The following is a 20,761-nucleotide window of genomic DNA, read 5'->3' as shown; positions in this document are numbered from 1 at the left end:
CCTTAACTATATCCAGAATGGTTATTATAACACTCTAACCATTTCGTCAAAATTTATAGATTTACTGACTCTCCCATTTCAATTAAAATGAGGATCAAAAGTTAAATATGACTCAGAAGTTTGGGATTGGTCTTAGATACCTCTAGAGACATCTTCTTATACTCTCTCTTGATCTCTGATCTCCAGCTGTACTGACTGAATTTCAGTTCTTTGAAGGAAATGAAGTTTTACAGTATGTCTCAAGGGAGATTATTTCATTGGCTCCCTCCACCCACTCAATATAATACATAGCCAAATTCTTAAAGATCTGACCATTAGTGCAACATACTTATGAATGTTTTTTATACTATTAGCTAAGGTTTTCTCACATTATCATACTATCCTTAGCTTATAAAAGTACACAGGCATGTGTTACATTTAGGTATTGTTGTGTTAGTCAGCTTTTCATCACTGTGAACAAAATGCCCGAGAAAAACTACTTAAGAAGGAAAGATTTATTCTGTCTCCTAGTTACTTAGATTTTACTCTAAGTCAGTCAGCTCCATTGCTGTGGGCCTGAGTGAGGCAGAACATCATGGCAGAAGGGACTGATGGAGCAAGACTGCTCAGTTTATGGTGGCTGGGAAGTTGAGGGAGATAGGATATTGTCCCCAAGGAAACTTTGTCTACTTAGTTCTACCACCTCTTAAAGGTTCATTCAGATTATGAATTCAACAATGAATTGATCTGTCATTGAGATTACCATCTTCATTATCTGATCACTTCCCAAAGCCCCAACTCTGATCATTACTTCATTGGAGACCATGCCTTTAATACATGAGCATTTGAGGGATATTATAGATCTGAACCCAAACAATTGTCTTTCTCTTAGACTCTATATTGTGTATGAGCAGAGACTTATTCATTATTATTATATTTTCAATGATAGAATTGAAATAAATATTTGTAAAAGAATACCTAAAACATTATGATTAATCACCCCATAATAATCATTATGGCATATACTATTAACTTAATCTTACATTATATTCACTCAAATTTACATTGATTCCAAAATTATAAAAACTAATATATTACTATCTTTGGTTTTTCCTTCATTTTTGAACAGTATGCCCTTCATTGAAATTGTAAACTTCTAAACTGCTGATTAAAATGCTTGCTCATTTTTTTTTTTTTTTTTGAGGTGCTGGGGTTTGAACCCACGGCCTTGTGCTTGTGAGACAAGCTCTCTACCAACTGAGCTATGTCCCCAGCCCTAAATTGCTTGCTCATTTTTAATAGTAATATTGCTACTACACAATAGATACCCTTTTACCTATGAGATGAATATATCCCTATTTTTGTTGATGGGATTGAATCTAGGGATGCTTAACCACTGAGCCACATCCACAGCCCTTATTATTTTTTATTTTGAGACAGAGTCTTGCTAAGTTGCTTAAGACCTGGATAAATTGTTGAGACTGGCCTTGGACTTGCAATCCTCCTCCTTCAGCCCCCTGAGTAACTAAATAAAAGGTGTGCACCACCACACCTGGCCTATAATGCAGATTTTAGTGGTAGAGTATACTAGATTTGAAGAACAAAAATTCCTAGCAATATGACAATATCTACTCTGCATTTTACTTCTCTTTTTGTTGATCAAAGTTTATCTCATTGTATCCTACCATATAGATATGTTTTCCCTTTGAAATTAATAATTTGTTATCACTAAGTCGAAAGACTCAAAATTGAGTAAAACTTGGAGACCATTTGCCTGGTCACAGATAATGCTAGCTTACCTTGGGATGTTAGAGGCAAACATGATAAAAAATGGTATGATCCTGAATATCATTGAAAAGTAAAGTCAATTTACTGACCTATTGCAGTGGCTGACATGTTGAATATGGGAATTGAGTGGAACACAGATGCTTAGAATGCCTGCAAAATTTTATATCTGGACAATGGAAAGATGACATTCTAATTAACCAAAAAGTCATAATCAGTTTCTGGAGAGAGCAGAAAAACAATTCCTTGGGGTATTTTATATTTCCTTTCCATTCTATTCCTCTTTTTGTTGGTGGGGTTGTACCCAGGGATGCTTAACCATTGAAACACATGCCCCGCCCCTTTTTCTTTTTATTTTGAGGCAGGGTTTTACTAAGTGGCTTTTGGTAATCTTAATGTTTTTATACCTAGCTCAAAGTAGGCCTTAGTATTCTACAAGGAATTCTCTTTGAAATTATGCCAAAATAAAGAAAAATTAGGAAATAAAATGTGTGAACAATGAAAAGGTGCGAGGTGGAACTGTGTGATAGGACTACTTGGTGGTAACAAGTCAATGCCAAATGAAGTAACATTTATTAATGAATCCTTTAAAAGAGAGGAGGTTAAAAAGAAAAGTGGATGAAGAGACACACAGAGCTAATCTATTAATGTTTTTATTCTTTTTCAAACATGCCAGGCTAATATAGTCAGATATCTGCATTCCTGACACTTTGTTGAATTAATAAATATTCATTTTCTTTTCTGACTACAGGAATAAATAACTCTTCAAAATGAATAAATATGCTTTGGTTGGTATGTGTGATTTTCTTGGACCTGAAGATCTGAAGGGTGTATGTGTAAAGTAATTGCACCATAGTGTAAATTTAATTATTTTCCAAACAATAGTATTGCTGAAAAGTATTTATGAATAGTGTAAGTACTATATAATTTATGTTGCTTCGAGGTAAATAAGAAGCTAAAATGTATTAAGGCTAGACTAGGTAACTGAAAAGCATGAAAGTACTATATACTTCTAAGTACAGAGTTGATTTTGCTGATCCATAGCAGTGTTCTTGTACATTAATGGAGGATTTTAAGAAAATTATAATTTTCATTTCACTGTGGACTTTGAGAAAAGGAACTTAGTTTGTTTTGAGGATCATTTTACCCATAACCTGCTGGAAAATAGTTGCCAAATAAATGAATGAACGACTTGGGCAAAAAGTAACTGGAATCCCTGTGGTTTAGTCAACTTTTTCATTGTTGTAACAAAAACACTTGATAAGAAAATCTTAGAAGAGTTAAAGTTTATTGGGGCTTACAGTTTCAGAGGTCCGTAAATGGCTGACTTCATTTCTCTGGGCCCACGGTGAGGTAGCACATCATGGGGAGAGGACCCAGCTGAGGAAAGTGACCTAGCTCATGGTATAGTCAGGAAGCAGAGTGTAAGGAGGGAATGCACCCAAGAAGAATAGCCCTTTCAGGACACTCCCCAAGTACCACTCCCTGCCTCCTCTCCCAAACCCCACCAGCCATATTACCAGTCAGTCCATTCAAACTAGGTGAACTGATTGGGTTACATACAGTTCTCACAATCCAATGCATTAACAGGAACTTTGAGGGTACATTTCATATCCAAACCATAAAGACATATGTTTATATTGTCCTTCATCATAACAAGAATATTGAGATTATTTGAATTCTGCAAAATTAGAGCTTATTTGAACCCTAGTAACTATTTAAAATGTGTTTCAAAATCCCACTATAATCTTCTAGATTAACAGATATTCCATGTGGTAGGTTTTAACACTGGAAATAGGACCTATATGAAATTGTATTTTCCAAACTTCAATTGTGTATTTTTTCCTTTTCTTTGATAATTCTTTGTGTAAATATCATGGTATTGTAAAACTACTGGAGATATGATGTCAACCTTGTTTATTAATCACTTGAAAAATATATACACACATATTTTTCACATATCTGATGGCACATATTTCTATTTTACTATGGTTTCCTTCGTATTTAGAATACAAAATAATCTGTGTATATAAATATATATTTATATACATATATATGTATATAACGTACACAAAAGCTTTTTCTGGTATATTTAAAACAAACAAAATTTAACAAGTTCTGTTATTTTACTCTTTATGTTTCATTAAAGTATTATATCAGTAACATTTTAATATAAATATTTCTGAATTAATAACTCTTAAATTGAACACAGTGTGGAAAGGATGTAAAGTTTAAAAAGGGTTAGGACCACTTTGAAGCATGGTTTCCAGGCAGCCCTGTAGCAGTATCAGTCAATCAGCATCCTGTCCCTGTGAGAGAAATGTCAGTGTCTTCTGCATTGTAAAGAAGCAGAGGTGTTATGGGGTTTTTGCTTTTAGCTTTAGACCTATAGAGGCAGAACAATCCACTTGTTACTCTGAAGATAAGTGATTGGTAAAAGAAATCAATCATTTGGTCACTTAGTGAAAAAAATATAAATATGCATATGCATATATTCATTCCCTCTTTGATTATAATTACACTTGATGAAAGGTTAATTTTTTAGATGAAATTTTAGAACCAAACTCAAAGATATTAGACTGTAAAGGGAAATAAAGCTCCCCAAAGGCATTCATGATACTTGGTTTTTAAAAATCATCCTGTCCAAACTGAATGGCTAGCAATCTTCTGAAATAGCAGTCTTAAAGGAAACATATCCATCAATTTTTTCTCAAATATACCATGCAATGTGGATATTCAGAATCTAGAGATTATAAAATTATGTAAGATAAAGCAAAAGTGGATTTCATTCACTCTTTAATTTTGCTTTCTGCCTTTCAGTGATATCTCTAATTACCCCTGCCCAACAAACACGCAGAGTATATGACTTGGAATGAGTATATGACTTAGTTTTAAGAGTATATAACTTACAATGACTTTTAAAGGCTTTTGTTTTAGAGACCATAAAATTGAATATGAAAATAAAGATTGCTAAGTAGACTTTAGGAGCTTGTTTTACAACATTTATATAACTTGGGTTCTGATTTCATAACAAAATACTTTAAATCATCTAGAAATAAGCATAATGGGAAAAGATAGTGTTGCATTCTTAACTAAACACATGACAACAAATTATGTACCTGAAGAACTGGGTTTGTAGGCCCTGCTGGTGAAGAAATCAGTAAAAAGTCAAATCAAGGTAGATTAATAAAATGACTCTTGGCTCTTATTATGACAAGCACAAGGAGAAAAGCAAAAATAAATAAATAAAAATTTTAAAAGTTAATAGGATTCTTAATATTTTTTATTCTAACATAAAAATAAATTATAAAACCAGTATAATTTTACAATGAATGGGCATTTCAACTATATTTTGTTTTCATTTAGAGAAACAACAAAACAATGAATCTCATTTGAAATTAATTTCAATATATTTTGTAGATAGGTCTCACATTTCTTTAATGTGGTCACATAAAGGAAATAATTCTAAGTAGGTTATCTCTAATGTTTCCTGTTTTATTTTTAAAGATTTATTATAATGTCTTTCTTTTAAAAATATGATCAATTAAGATAAAACAATCCAAGTTTAGGAGTGTATTGTGCATATGTAGCTGGATGAATAGGATATGAAAAAATCTTAAGACAGTAAGGTCCACAAAGATTCACTGGAATCTGCTTATACTGGACTAATGATTCAGATAAAATTGGTAAGCAAGCCCATATTTTTCAGAGTACTTTAATGACATCAGATCAATATTTCATGATTCTCTTTATTGCATTTGCCATGAGAATCTTCATATATACTATGATGCCAACAGAAGGTAACATTTCAACTCACTGTGAGTTGGGATGCAACTAGCATCTAACATAGTCTAGGTGGAAGCCCTGTAGGGAAACTCAGTGTCTCCCTGACTCCTGGAATCATTCTGATAAGAAAATCACCCTTCCTTCATATCAAAGTCCTAATTGCTGGTTACTAATTACTATTTTCCTGGTTGTGATCAAATACAAATATTACTATTCCAATAAAAACATGTAGTCACCTAAGGTTATCATTTGCTCTGTTTTGCTTAATCCAAAATGAATGTCTAATCCTGTCACCAAATAATTTGCAAAATTCATACTTCATTCTTAGCATTGTGTGCAGAGATTATTGGAGGCAGATTTAGCTATCAGTGACCTCCTTTAGAACATTTTTAGGAAAATAATAATAAATCCTTCCTTAACATATGCAAGAAGGCTTTTTTAATGCCACCTGCAATTCCCCTCAGTGCTTGACAAGGATTCCACTGAGTAATAAAGGTGTTTGCAAAGTCTCATCATATTGGGAATTTGGTTGCGGACTTTCCTTCCTTGCTTGCTTAATATGTGTAGGTTTACAATTAATGTTTTATGTGTTTTCCCTGAAAATAGGGGTCTTAACAGAACCAGGGTTAGAACATAAAAATCAGACTTCTTATGGAACAGTGATTTCAGATTTACTTATTTGCTATGAAACTCTGAGTAACCAAGATTGCTATGAGAAAATACAAAAACAGATTCTAGCTGCCAATCCCCTGTTGACTACTCTCGGATGACCTGAAACACGCAGGCAAATAATTCCAACCCCATCAGGAAGGAATAACAGGAACAGAAGAAATAAAGTGTTCTTCAATGTTAAGTTCACACAGCATAAGATGATATCATATATTTGTTACCTTAAAATGTCTAGCATTTATTAACTACAACAGTAGTCACATGACTGACGTTTATTCAACCCTACTGAACCTGCTTTAACCTTTATGATCAGTTAAATATTAATATGTCTTATTGTTTAGTTATAGTAAACAATTACTACAATAATTAGAATACTTCATTGTCTAGTCTAGTAATGATCATACAAAATATTTTTGTTTTTCTCCTTGTGACTTTTTCCTGTTCTGAAAAAAACGTGTAACTACCTACCTTTTAATGTATAAAAAGCTGGCTGGGAAAAATAAAATTTAGAACTTAGCATCCATTCCTTGAGTTTGTGTTGCTTTGTTCTCCACCTTGCCAACACCTGCTCCATCACCTGTGACCACTACAACCCCTGCTAGGGCTGGACCCCGGCAGGCTTTAGCAAGCATTCTCCATCATTCAGTTCATCATGGTTTTCATTCAATTATACTATAAGTGAGCATTAACTGCTTCCTCAAGGACAGGAACCTGTATCAATCAGTGTTTTAGATGTCATGCCTCACTTAGAAAACAGCTCACCCATTTTAAGATTTTGAGGTTATTAAGTTGACAACGTTTCTAATCAGTTTTAAATTGATCCTTTTAATCAGTATGAATTTATCAGGTATTTAAAAGGAGGCAGAAATGTTACATCATTATTATTTTGATTCATTAAAATTTATTTACTTTTATTTTCATAAAACTGAACAGTTCTTTGAAACGATTGAAGTATCTTATTATTTCATTGATGATAAGAAATGTGATTTTATTCTTTACTAAAGAAGAAAAAGTGCTATGAAACAATTTTTATATTAAAAAATTTACTATTTTTATTCCTTGATTTGCATATATTCATGGTTTTCTTTTAGGTGTTTGATTATATTTTATGTCTATTTAATATTCATATATTTATATTCAGAATTTAGTTTTACAGCAGTAGATTTAATTCTACACTCTCTTCTTCTCCTTATTATTTTCTCCTTTATATTTTTTTGCAATTTTATTTATCATTCTAGTGTATATATGCACCCAGATAAAATTATAAATTCATTATCAACTGATTTTTACATTGAAACAATGTATTAATTTTGGATAGAATTGACATTTCTGAAAAGTGGTTTTACTATTTCAGAAGCACAATATGTTTAAAATTAATCAGTCATTGCTGTCCTTTAGTAATGTTTTACTTGTTTTTACAATAAACATGGCACAATTACTTTATCATCCAGTATTATGCATTTGATAATTTTATTTGCATCCTTATAAAACAATTTAACATTCTCTATTCAATTTTCAAAAATATCAGAAATAATGTTTTCGTTTATGTATTTTATTTATTTTATTTTTTATATTTTTGGTTATTTTAGATTATACATGACAGTAGAATATATTTTGATATAATTATACAAAGCAGGGAATATAGCTCACTCTAATTCAGACACTAGTACCTCTCTTTCCCCTCCTCCTGCTCTCTTGCCTCTATTGATCTGTCTGCCATTTACCCATAATATTGTTAAAATTAATTTCTTGTGGAAGTACAAGACAATGAGATTTACTGGGGTGTAGTTATACCTATTTTTAACATACTACACTCTCTTTAAATTTAGAGTTTAGCAAATAATCTGCACATAGAATACTGTTTCCTCTGCACACTGTATTTTAAAATTTTACTTGTTTATTTTTTCAATGCTGAGGATCCAACTCAGGGGCTTACACACACTAGGTAAGCACTTTATTACAGAGCTATCTCATTAGGCCTGTTTTTGAGTATTTTAAATAATATTTTATTTTTTGAAGCACTTTTGGACTTTGGATGGCCTTCCATTTATGCATATGAATTCCTATTGTTCCCAGTATTATGCCTACTTTTCTCACTTTTCTCCAATTCATTATAATTTTCTGTTTCCACTTTTGCTTACTTACACATGTGGGGCGACTGTGCCTGCATAGACAAGGATAGTAGATTAAAAAAAAAAAAAAGTATTAGTAAATTAAAGTGACTTACACAGTTCAGAAGAAATTACGAAGTTCAAGCCTAAACGTGAGCACATGTAAGTTTTATTGACAAAACAAATGAAAGAGAAATCCATTCATGAGAATTATAGATTAATTACCCATCAACACAGAACTTGAAGCTACAGATGGCTGAGATTTTCTTTCTCTATTAAATATCATAAGTTAAACAAAATGTTGAGAAATATGAAATTATTATAGAATTACCAAAACCCTAAAAACATAAAATGTGTAGGCTCTAAAAGGTATTAAAATGATAAGAAATATAAAAAGACATTTAAATTTCATTTTTGCTAATCACTCTGCTTTATATATGCTTTTAGTTTTATATTAACAGTAATACTGTACATGTTGATTTCATTAGCTTTTTGAAATGTATATAGCACTTAAGAGAATCAGATTCATTTGACTTAAAATTCAATTAAAGATATAGAGGACTTTGTAAATAGTTGTATAATTAATGCATAGGTGTTTGGAAAAGTTCAGTGCATTTAATGAACAATCTTGATTTAATATTTAGAAAAAATTGAAATTTTTTGCATTTAAATAAATGATAATTATTTGAGATTCATAAATCTGGTTAATGCAGCATTAAACAAAGCCCTAATGGCCTGATAGTAGTGAATGCTTTTATTTTTACATTAAAATCTCTCTATATTAGCTAATCTTTAAAAAACTTTTTGCTAGTACTGTTTTAACACTTTTGGGTGGTTGGACCACAAAGACCGGGCGGAATTTACATACTGAATTTCTTCCAAAAATTGCAAATGTAGTTGTCAGCTCTTTTTCTAATATATTTACTATCTACTATGTTTTTTTTTAATTTGTTTTTATTGTAAACAAATGGGATACATGTTGTTTCTCTGTTTCTACATGGAGTAAAGGCATACCATTTGCATAGTGGCTATCTACTATGTTTAATAGCAAAATCATGCCATAGAATTTAACATGATGAAAATACAGTAAACTAATCTTCTCAAGACAAGTCTCATAATACAGAGTCAATGAATTGTTAACACATGCATGAAAACAATTATTGCTTTTTCTGCTTCATATAAGGTAGAAATTAGTATTAGATTTTCTAATGTTCAGACATTTCTCAGAGTTTAAGTAGAATATGGAAAGAAATGTTCCTAAATTATTTCAAGAAAAAGAATTGAAAATACAGCATTTCAGTTGTACATTAGTGTTTTCCAAATTTTGTACAGTAGGAAAAATATGTATCCAAACGGTGTTTCCAAATATGTAAACAGAAAATCCTAAGGAAATTCCATATTTAAGAGAAATCACTATGTAATAAGAAGGAAAACTAAGAAAGCAATGCATAATCATATCTGATCACAAATCATTCTATAACTGACCTCTTCCCCTGCTCTTATTTTTTACCCTAGCTGGGCAGGGTGAATGAAACATTTTAATATGTGAAGAAATATACTTAATCCTAGTAACTACGTAAACATTCTGGTGTCTTTTGCATGTTGGTCCTTTGTAGATTGGTGTCTTAACAACCTCTGCCTCTTCCGAGATGAGCTATTGTGTTCATTTTACTACCACATATACAAGTGAAGAATTCTATTGCCCAAACTTCTGAAAAAGCATAGCTCTGAGAGAGTAAAACAGATCTCTAGCCATGACCTATAAAAATGTTATTGTTAAGGGAGGACTATCAGGATATAAGTAAACAAAAAAATAATATATGCAGCAGCCCAGCTTGGTGGAGAACCAGCAGCAGGGATCAGCAATCAGAGGAAAGAGAACTGTTCCTAGTGTTTCCTAACAGGAATCTCATTCTATTAAAGATTTCGAATGATTTTTACCATCAGAAAAAGTAGGACATAGACTAGGTTGGTAAGAAATTAATTTATAACTTTAGGATAATTATTTTTGAAAAATGAAAGATTGGATTAGATATCATCCTAAAAGAAAGACCATTGCTAAATCTGGCACTTTTTTTAGCAATGATAATCCTATGAAATATTTCTAATCGGTAAATGTGTATTAAAGAGCTAAAAAATCTGATAACATTAGACTTAATGTCTAAATATAATCATCTACCTAACACCTTAGAATTACAAAGTACTATCTCGTTGAGCTAGGCATTATCTTGAGTAAGAACATGTGTCTGAAAATTTAAGGTTCTCCTTTAGAATATTTCAGTGTTTTGTCATGGTTAAAAAAAAAAAAACTGTTAAATTCAAAATCTTCTCTTTGAGGGGAATGAGTAGCAGATGATTCCTTAATCTTTTTTTTTTAAATATGTACATATCTCTACACTAACAGAAAATACTTTTAACAATAAGTATTACAATATACTATTACCATATGCCAGGCTCTATACTACAGCTTATATTTATTTCACTTAAAAGTAAACTCAATTAAACCCCACAAGCATTCAAGAGATAGGCATGATATTACTCATTTTTATTACTGAGGCAGAATGATTAGAATTTCCAAGTTACTTGAGTCTCATCTGCTCAGTCAGGATTCTAATGCTATTCCTGGCTCTTAACTAACACTGTCTAGTTTATCTTTTAGCCATTGCACAATTCTACCTTACTAGGTATTTTAGAATTTATTCAAACATACTTACACCTTTTGCATATATGCTGGGATCTTCCTACAGTACACTGTCTGGGTCCCAGATAAATATTAAAGACTGTCTAATATGATGACTGTAATTTTAAGATTAACCTGGATTGACTTCTGGATTCTTCTGATTTTTATTTAAATGCCCTTTGGGAAATAGATTTCCAAGCCTTAGTCTCCTCATGTAAAATTTATTACAAAAATTTTATGTAATGTTTAGTTATCTGGTGAAAGAAATAAAGTAAGTATATAAAATTTTAGTGTCTGTCACATAGTGCTGAAAAGATTTACTGAGGTTATGATAATAAGCATTTTAAAAATAAGGCACAGATATATTAAGTGAAATATATATGATTACACAGAAAATTATTTCTTTTAGAAAAAGGAAAACATGTATCAATTGGTCCTGAAGTCAGTTTGATTTTAACTCAACAGCAATGCTTTTGAAATAATTGGTAAATATATCCTGTTTTCAGGTCTTGCCATGATTTAATCATTCCAGGCACATTTTCTCCTTGCCTAAAATAGTTTGAAGGGAAAATAATTCCCTTTTCCTTATGGACACTGTTATCAAAGAGTACATAAAATTAATTTATTCTTCTTAAGGCAGAGTTAGCATGTTCCAGGTCATTGGAAACATACCAAACATTATTAGTTTTAAAATTCTAAAGTATACTAGCAGTTAGGAAGTTACAGTTTCATGAGCAATCTCAAATTATTCTTGTGTTCAGTTCTTTCCTGACAGCATTAACATCATATTTTTTATTATTTTTTTAAGATGCAAGAGTGCTCTGAGACACCAGCTTTATAACTATTTTTGGACCTGAATTCTCATTGACATGTTATCTAATCTGCCCAAATCAGTGATATATATTGCTGATTAACATTAATGGGCTCATTGTCTTTTTCTATGTATCCTTTGAAAAACAGAATATGAGAATATGAGCTAAACCACATCCTTCGCAGCTAGTGTTCTGAATATGAAGTAGACTGCAGTGAGATGCTCTCACAGATTTGGAAGATGAAGTAACACAGAGACCTTATTCTAACTTCTGTTTTGACATCAAAGACTCTGAGACAAACGTTGAGAAGCAGCTGAGGCACCCAGTCTCAGCATTTCTATGTCTGATCACAAACTTCACAACTGTGGGTAAAGAGAATCAGGGGCATAAGTATGGCACTGTCTTAATTCCATGCCTCAGTGGTGTCCCATGGTTGTCACTCTTGCCGAAGTTAAAGCCATTTAAGCATCTCATTTTCCATATAGAATCCTTTTCTTCTTTAAGTAGTTCATGGTTTTCATTTTCTCCTGAGCATTCATAATGATTCTTCCAGTCTGTTATCATAATCACTAAGACCTGCTGAGGCTTTCTGAAGGAGCATGCACGATTGGCAATTTATATCAAATATCTCACCCATCTTTTGGGGCATGTTTCTTGAGTGGGTGGTTTTCCATTCCTATTTGCACTGTTTCTCTGATCACTGACTTATTTCCCTGTAATATTTTTATATTCATCCAATTCATTTCTCTTCTCCCTTTTCCCTAATTTTGAGGAATGTGAAGTAAACGGAAGAACTCTACACATTCGTGATCTTTATCTTCTTCCATATGTTTTTTCCAATTATAATGATCTTTTATTAATAGCAACACACTATAATTCTTTGAAATGAGAAAACACAGTAGGTTTAAAGCCACGAAGAATTATGTATATAATGTCTCATGGAATCCTTTGCTTAAACTTTCACTGATTTCTAAAACAATGCTTAACTACATAAGTAGCTATCTCTCCTATCTGCTTTGTATTCTACTTGATTGTCATCAATTATTTAATTTCTTATTATATGCAGGCTAAAATATGACCTTAGTTTATAAATCTCCTTTCCTTCAATCCATGCCCTCTAAAGTTCCTGGAATATCTGTGCTATTACAGCACAATTTTAATAAAAAGTTCAAATGCTTATCATTGGAATGTGTGAATCTAAACTTACTCAAGGTCCTCGAGAATAGAAAGAAATTCATACTACAAGTGATACCTCTCACCATTTCCCTTTATCCAATCAATAATCATATACAATTCTTCCTCCTACCAAGGCTGTACTTACCATTATACCACAAGGATAAAATCTTATAAAATCTTCTATAAAAAGGTGTTCCATATAATAATTAATATAATAATCAAAGTATTAAAATTATCTTAAGCATCCACCATCCATATTTACTAGTGTTGTAAATCCTTTTTGGGATTTTCTTAGCTTGTATTTGATTATTGATTTTCTAAATGTTGTTAGGGTTTATATGGACCGTGAAGGCTTTAGTGACATTTTTCCTTAATTCTGAAATCCCTCTAAAATTTATTGGTGGCTAATCTCTCATATTTTATTTAAACTTGTCTCAGCTATGTCAAATTCTAAGGTTTCTCAGTAGATGAGAAAATTTATATTTTTTGTTTTCTAAACTGTTAATATAGATCTATAGTCTACTGTACTAAACCTACAAATCACAATTTTGTGCTGACTTTAGAGTTGCAATTATGCAAGATACCTTAAATAGTGTTTCTTTGTCTCAGTTACTTATTAGGCACCTTCATCAATTGCTTCTACTTTAGAGTTTTGGATTCCATAGTAGTATTTTAGATTTCCATTTTGAGATAATTTATTATGGATTTGATTACCTTATTACAAATTTTTAATTTGCTATTTTTTATTTTATTGGTTCTTTTTAGATATACATGATAGTAGAATCCACTTTGATATAACTATATAAGCATGGACTATATCTTATTCTAATTAGATCCCAGTACTTCTCCTTTCCCTTCCCTTTCCCCACCTCCTACTCTATATCATTTACCCAGTTATTTTTATTTTATTTTACTTTTTAAAATTAATTTCTTGTGGGTATGCACTATGCTGAGGTTCACTGTGGGGTATTCATATATGTACATAGGAAAGTTATGTCAGATTCATTTCACTGTCTTTCTTTTTTAAATTTGCTATATTTTAATAATTTTAATAAGCTAGTTTTTCCCTCTAAGTCATTAATAAATTTCTACTCTTTCTAATAGGTAGTTTAAATGTAATACAATGTAAATATTCAGAATGAATCATTATTTAATAAATCATTTATTCAATTTTTAATTATGAGGTTTATTTGCTATATTTAGTGAAATGTAGGTCAAAGCTCTTAGAATTAAAATAATTACTCTTCTTTCAACTAAGCAAAGGAAAGATAATTATTATTTTTTGCTAGTTACTTAAATCACTGCACTCTATGATTTCTGTTATAACCACTTAAATTTTTAAAAAAGATTCTCAATGTTGCCATCTGGTGGTGAAGTGTTATTGGTTTTTCCTTTTTCTTTGTTTTTGAGTTCTTTTGTTTGTTGGTTTGTTTGTTTGTTTTTTGTTTTATTTTGTTTTGTGGACCTGAGGGTTGAATCCAGCGTCTTTCAGATGTTAGCCAAACATTCTAACATTGAGTTAAACCCACTTCCTGTATTATTGGTTTTGTTATGGTTGCTGCTGTAATTTTTTAAATTGACAAATGAAAATTACTTTTATTGTGCACAGCATTTTTTGAAATACGTAGTTGTGGCTAAATCAAGCTAATTAGACATTCATTACTTCACCTGCTCACTTTTTTTGTGGTAAGAATATAAAGTTTACTCCTTTGCCAATGATTATGAATATAATACATTGTTATTAACTACAGGTCACTGATTTTTTTTTAATAGATCCTCTAAGCTGATTCTTCCTAAATCACTGAAATTTTATATCCAACATCCCCTGAAACTTGTTCCTTTACCCACTAAAGTTACCATTCTACTTTACTCCAATTAGTTTAACCTTTATAGAATCCACATATGAGCAAAATAATATGTACTTGTCTTGCGATTTCTGACTTACTATATGATTTTTAATTATAATAATTTTCAAATATTTAACATTTAAAATATTTTAATATTTCAAAACTTTGGAATAGGAAAATAACATAATTTATATCATACACACATGAAATTTCATGATAATGACTTTAAAAATGAAGAATAACAGTATACACCTATGCAACACTAGCACCATAATTTTTTATTTTTTTAAACAAGTCTTTTATTGAAATTGTAGAGTATATACATTGCAAGGTATCATCAGAGATTAGGATCCAAGACCCTTGGGTATACCAAAATTCACAGATTATCAAGTTCCTTAATGGCATAGTAATTGTATAAAATCTACACACATCCTGTAATATACTTTAAGTTATTTCTGGATAACTTATAACACCTAGTAGTATAAATGCTAGGTAAGTAGCTATGGTCATGCATTGGTTATAGAATTATAACAAATAAAGAAGTCTCTGCATGTTCAGTACAAATAAGTTTTTTAAATATTTTCAATCTGTTGTTGGTTGAATCTGTGTATCCAGAACCAGTGGATACAGAGGGATGACTACATGTAGGTATTATACACAAAATTTTTCAACTTGGAATAAAAGTTCGAGATAATATTTTCAATAACCTGCAGATAGCAAACCAAGCCCTATAGCCTCCACCCACTCCAAAGTCTGCATCATGCATGAAATCATGAACATCCAGGCTGGCCTATGTGGCAATCAAATTGGCACCAAGTTTTGAGAGGTCATCAGTCGTAAGCATGGCATTGCCCCCCACCAGCAATCACAATGGAGATAGTGATTTACAGCTGGAGAGAATCAATGTATACTACAATGAAGTCACTGGCAATAAATATGTACTTTGGACCATGGAGCCAGGCACAAAGGACTCAGTGAGATATGAACCATTTGGCCAGATATTCAGGACAGACAACTTTGTGTTCTTCCAGAGTGGTGCAGGGTATAACTAGGCAAAAGGCCACTACAGAGGGAGCTGAGCTGGTGGAGTCCAAACTGGATATGTTGAGGAAGGAGTTAGCTGTGACTGTCTCCAGGGTTTCCAGTTGACCCACTAGCAGGGTGATGGCACTAGTTCAGGTATGGGCACCCTTCTCATCAGTAAGATCTGGGAGTAGTGCCCAGATTGCACTATGAACACCGACCATCAGCATCAAGGCCTCGCAAAGATGTCTGACACAGTGATGGATCCCTACAATGCCACCCTCTCTGTCCAGCAGCTGGTGGAAAACACAGATAAAACCTTCCATCTTGACAATGAGGCTCTATATGATCCTGAAGCTGACCACCCCCACATATGGTGATCTCAATCACCTAGTGTTGGCCACCGTGAGCGGTGACACCACCTGCCTGAGCTTCCTGGCCAGGAACATGGTGCCTTTACACTTCCTACACAGCCATGTTCAGGCACAAGGCCTTTCTGCCCTGGTATATGAGGGTGTGGACCAGATGGAATTCACCGAGGCCCAGAGCAACAAGAACATCCTGGTGTCTGAGTACCAGTAGTACCAGGATGCCATTGTCAAGGAACAGGGAGAATTGGAGGAGGAGGAAGAGATGGAGGAAGAGGCTTAAGAACTTCTCAAGTCCTGCTTCCTTGAACCTCTGTTGTCCTTCAGCATCATCTTCTACTTGTATACTATGGTGCTCAGATTTACCGGTCAGAAGTTTACTGATAATAATGGGAATCTCCACTAAAGAAATTATTTCTTTCTTTTCTCTCTGTCTCTCTCTCTCTCTCTTTCTTTCATTTGCACCCAGTGGTGCTTAACCACTGAGCCACATCCCCATCCCTTTCTTTGTACTTTACTTAAAGACAGGATCTAGTTGAGTTCTTTACTTTCATTGCCTTTACCTGCATGGTGAGTGAACAGTTGTCTGAAAGCAGTGTAGATTGTATTAGCAAAATTAGAAACTATAAAATTAAAGACAAAGACTCCATTATAAGTGAAAGTGGGACATGGACGGGCCAGGAATATGGTGCCTTTACGCCTCCTTCACAGTGATTCTCTCCAGCTCTGATGGAGTCCCCCTATCAACAGGAGTCATCTGCAAATAGGCATTTTTCTCTGTACTTTTGCAACAAAAGTTTCACAGAAAGATTCCTCACTGTTCCAGGGTTACTAGTTCAAAGTAATGATTTATTCATAGCTCCTGACAGCTTAGGTCCTCATGATCCTCCTGCCTCAGCCTCCCAAGCCTCTGGGATTACAGGAGTGCTCCACAGCGACAATATTTTCTTAAAATGTATAAATTTCTTTATACATTATACATTCTTTATCCAGTGCTGGGGATTTGAACCCAGGGTCACTCTACCAACTGAGCTATATTCCCAGCCCTGCATAGAGGGAAAAGAAGGGTGGGAGGGGTCGGGGGGAAGGAAAAAATAGCAGAATGAATCAAATACCATTATCCTATGTAAATGTATGATTACACAAATGGTATGCCTCTACTTCATATACAAACAGAGAAACAAGATGTATCCCATTTGTTTACAATAAAATACATTTTTAAAAAAATCTATAAAAATTCATGTGGTCCTTACACTCTAATTTTATTCTCACTGATTCTGAGGTATAAAGTTTCAGGGTTTAATCGTTCAGCAATAGATCTGCTTCAATGCTTTCAGCAGTATTCCTGTTCCTTTAGTAAAGAGATGAAAGTTCATGTTTCTTTTTATTTTAACTTTACCAAAGTGTTAAAGATGTGTCTCAAAAGAAAAAAAAATTAGTGACATCAGGGATGCTCTTAAGACTCTATGCTAGGCTGCTTTTTGTCTCTGTGACAGATGAGAACAACTTAGAGGAGGAAAAGTTTTTTTGACTCACAGTTTTAGAGGTCTCACCTGACTCTATTTCTCTGGGTCCAAGGTTATTATATATTATGGGATTTGTTTGTCTCATATTTTCTCCAGCAACTCCCCACTTACCTACAGTTACCAGCCAGTAGTCCATTCAAATTGTTACTCTATCAATGAATTATTCCACTGATTCATTTGCATAGCTCTCATAATTAATTATTTAATCTCCTAAATGCACACAGGAGGTTTTTGGGACACCTCATCATATCTAAGCCATAACATACATCTATTTGCTTACCTAGTGGTATGAAAAAGTGAGTCTACTTTAACTCTTAAGAAATTCCAGTACAATTTGTTGAAAGTTATTAGAAACTGATACTGATTTCATAGTCAATATTTATGGATGAATTGATGTAATTTTCATTGAAATAAGTGAAACATTTAAAAAATATTATTTTGTCTCATGATGACTTATTTACTGAATTTATGGAGGTTGAAGTTAATTTGGAATTCATTTTTCCTTTGAAAAGGGTGAATTAATGCCTTTACTTTTAAAATTCTTTTTAGTTATACACCAGGATATACTCTGCACTCTGACATAATCACAAAAGCATGGAACACAACTAGTTCAGTCCCTCTCCCTTCTTCACCTCCCTCCACTTCACTGATCCCCCTTCAATCCATTTACAGTTTAACTTTTTTCCTTTTTTTTTTTTTAAGTGTCCTGTGGTTACGCCCAATGCTAGAACACCGCATTCTCTTATCAAAGAACATATTGCTTTGGCATGCTGTGTCTATGATAGTTTTTGTTCAGCAGATGGCAGCACATGCAATATTATAACATTTTATAAGCAGAATCCCTTAATGTATATTTGGTTTTTTCAAGTTATCGAACTTACTTAAACAAGAAATCTAAAATAATCAATTCTTTTAACATTGGTATTATACCTTATGGATTTATAAAATTTTCTTCTTAAGCCCATTAAAATAACATTTAACACATCTCACTGGAATATGTAAAATATCTCTTTGTTACAAAAATACTAGTGGAAATCTATAAAAATCTTCACTCATAAATTATAGAACCATATATGGTTGTACTCACTAAATTTAGAAAAGTTTGTGTATTTACAATAAAAAGAACCTATTACTGGTTTGTCAAGTGTCTTCAAAGAAACTATGTATAATGAGTTTAGATCATCATAAAATCTTGTTGAAACTCTTTGGTGAATGGTATTTTAAAATTATAGCTCTTCAGTTATTTTAAATGACATTATTTATCCATAAATAAATACTAATTAACCATAACAGAATAAAATATTCTGTATCATTTTAGAAATAGTTTCAAATAAATCGATTTTCATATTAAAAATTTATCTTAAGATTCCATATCTATATACTTTTATGTCCTTTTTTAAAAAAATAAGACTATTTTAATGTGTTTTCTTCTCTCCAAATTTGAATAACTCTTCAGAAAAGGCTTTTAAATTGATTAGACAAGAGTGATACAGATTGTTGAAACAAATACCTGTATTTTGACCTTTTTAATAATACACTGATCAGCAGTGAAAGTTCTGTGAGCAAAAAATATTATAATCCCAAGATATACACTGCTATTTAAATAACTAAATTTAACTTATTTTTGAATCACGAGAAATCACCTATTTTCCCTTATTACGCACTGTGGCAGTATCCCTCAAGTCCCTGTTGGTTTCTGGAGTGTCTTTTAACACTTCTAGTCTGTTGCTACCCATTTAATCTGCTTTTCTTCTCCTTTTGTAGCTTTTCACTTTCAGTGCTGTGGATATTACCTTGAGCAAACTGCATGGTTGCTGAGTATCCTATTTATATTACAGAACTGTGGGCCTGCAGTCCTTTATTCACTTTTTGTCATTTGTTGAATGTAGCCATTTTTGTCATTCAGCTATGATGAATATATATTATCTTTAGTTATTTATGATAATTCAGTATTATTAATAATCTGAATAATAGGCTGCCAAATGTTTTATTACTTCACAATGGTGTAATAGCTTACATTTCATTACTCTTCGGTCAGACAAACTGTAGGTAGTTTATTACTATGTGTTCTTCCATGAGTCTTCCTCTTTGTATATTCTTATGTGTTTATGTTTTTGCATGCTTGAACACATACAGAAACAAATTTTAAACTTGCCATCGAATAAAATCTAAACTGCATTAAACCAAAATAGAATTTTTTAGTGCTTCTGTTTGATATGAAAATTGGATATTGTAGGTTTTTTCCTACTTCACTTGTTTCTAAGAAAGCATTTGTCTATAGAGGAGAAGGGTTATGTGATCTGTGGTGATGGGGACAATAGGGTTTGGATACATCACCTAATTCCCATAGCTTTTGTTATGTATTATCTCACCTATTCTGTTTCTAGATTGACTTTTAATGAAATAGACCAATTTTACTTGGCCTCTTAGGAAACATGCGGGGATTCATTGCTTCAGTGATACCTTTCTCCTGAAACCACTTCACTAACTGCATACCAGCTTCTTCAAAGTCCTCATTGGAGTTGAAGGCTCACTCATTTGGATTATCAAAGCATCTGCCAGTCACTGTGCATCATTGTTACTAAAACCAGTGCTCCCCTGCAAAGTATGAGGCAGAGTTTCTTTGAGGGACCTCAAATAATGATGCAAGAAAAGCACCCCTGACTTTAGATTTCCATTGAAACTATAATGCACACCTCCACATGACCTTGAAACTCAAGCAAATCAGGGCATAACTGTCTAGACACCTAATTCTCAGTCCTTTCTTTCATTTTATCTTTGCCTCCCAGAATTGTTTGAATTTTCAATCTTTTTTGTTCACATTGTATTTTGCATAATTATATCACCCTCATTTCTGATGCAGTTTTTTTTTCTACCCCATATCCTAATGTTTAAAAGGCATAATGGATAGCACAAGGAAATATTTAATTGATGAAAGGATGAAAATAAAATCAATTTGGTATTATTCAATGGAGCTCAGGTACAGAATATTGATTTAA

At 32.5% G+C, this 20,761-nt stretch overlaps 1 pseudogene; it reads left to right on the top strand.

Annotated features, from left to right (window-relative positions):
• Nucleotides 1–15,605: 15,605 nt before the first annotated feature.
• LOC124984987 (tubulin beta-2 chain-like) lies at nt 15,606–16,519 on the top strand (annotated as a pseudogene).
• The last annotated feature ends 4,242 nt before the right edge of the window (nt 16,520–20,761 follow it).

The sequence above is a fragment of the Sciurus carolinensis genome, chromosome 5 (assembly GCF_902686445.1).
Source record: "Sciurus carolinensis chromosome 5, mSciCar1.2, whole genome shotgun sequence".
In the NCBI taxonomy this organism is placed as follows: Eukaryota; Metazoa; Chordata; class Mammalia; order Rodentia; family Sciuridae; genus Sciurus; species Sciurus carolinensis.
Note: the sequence above shows the minus strand (reverse complement) of the source record. Positions and strands in the feature narration are given on the sequence as shown.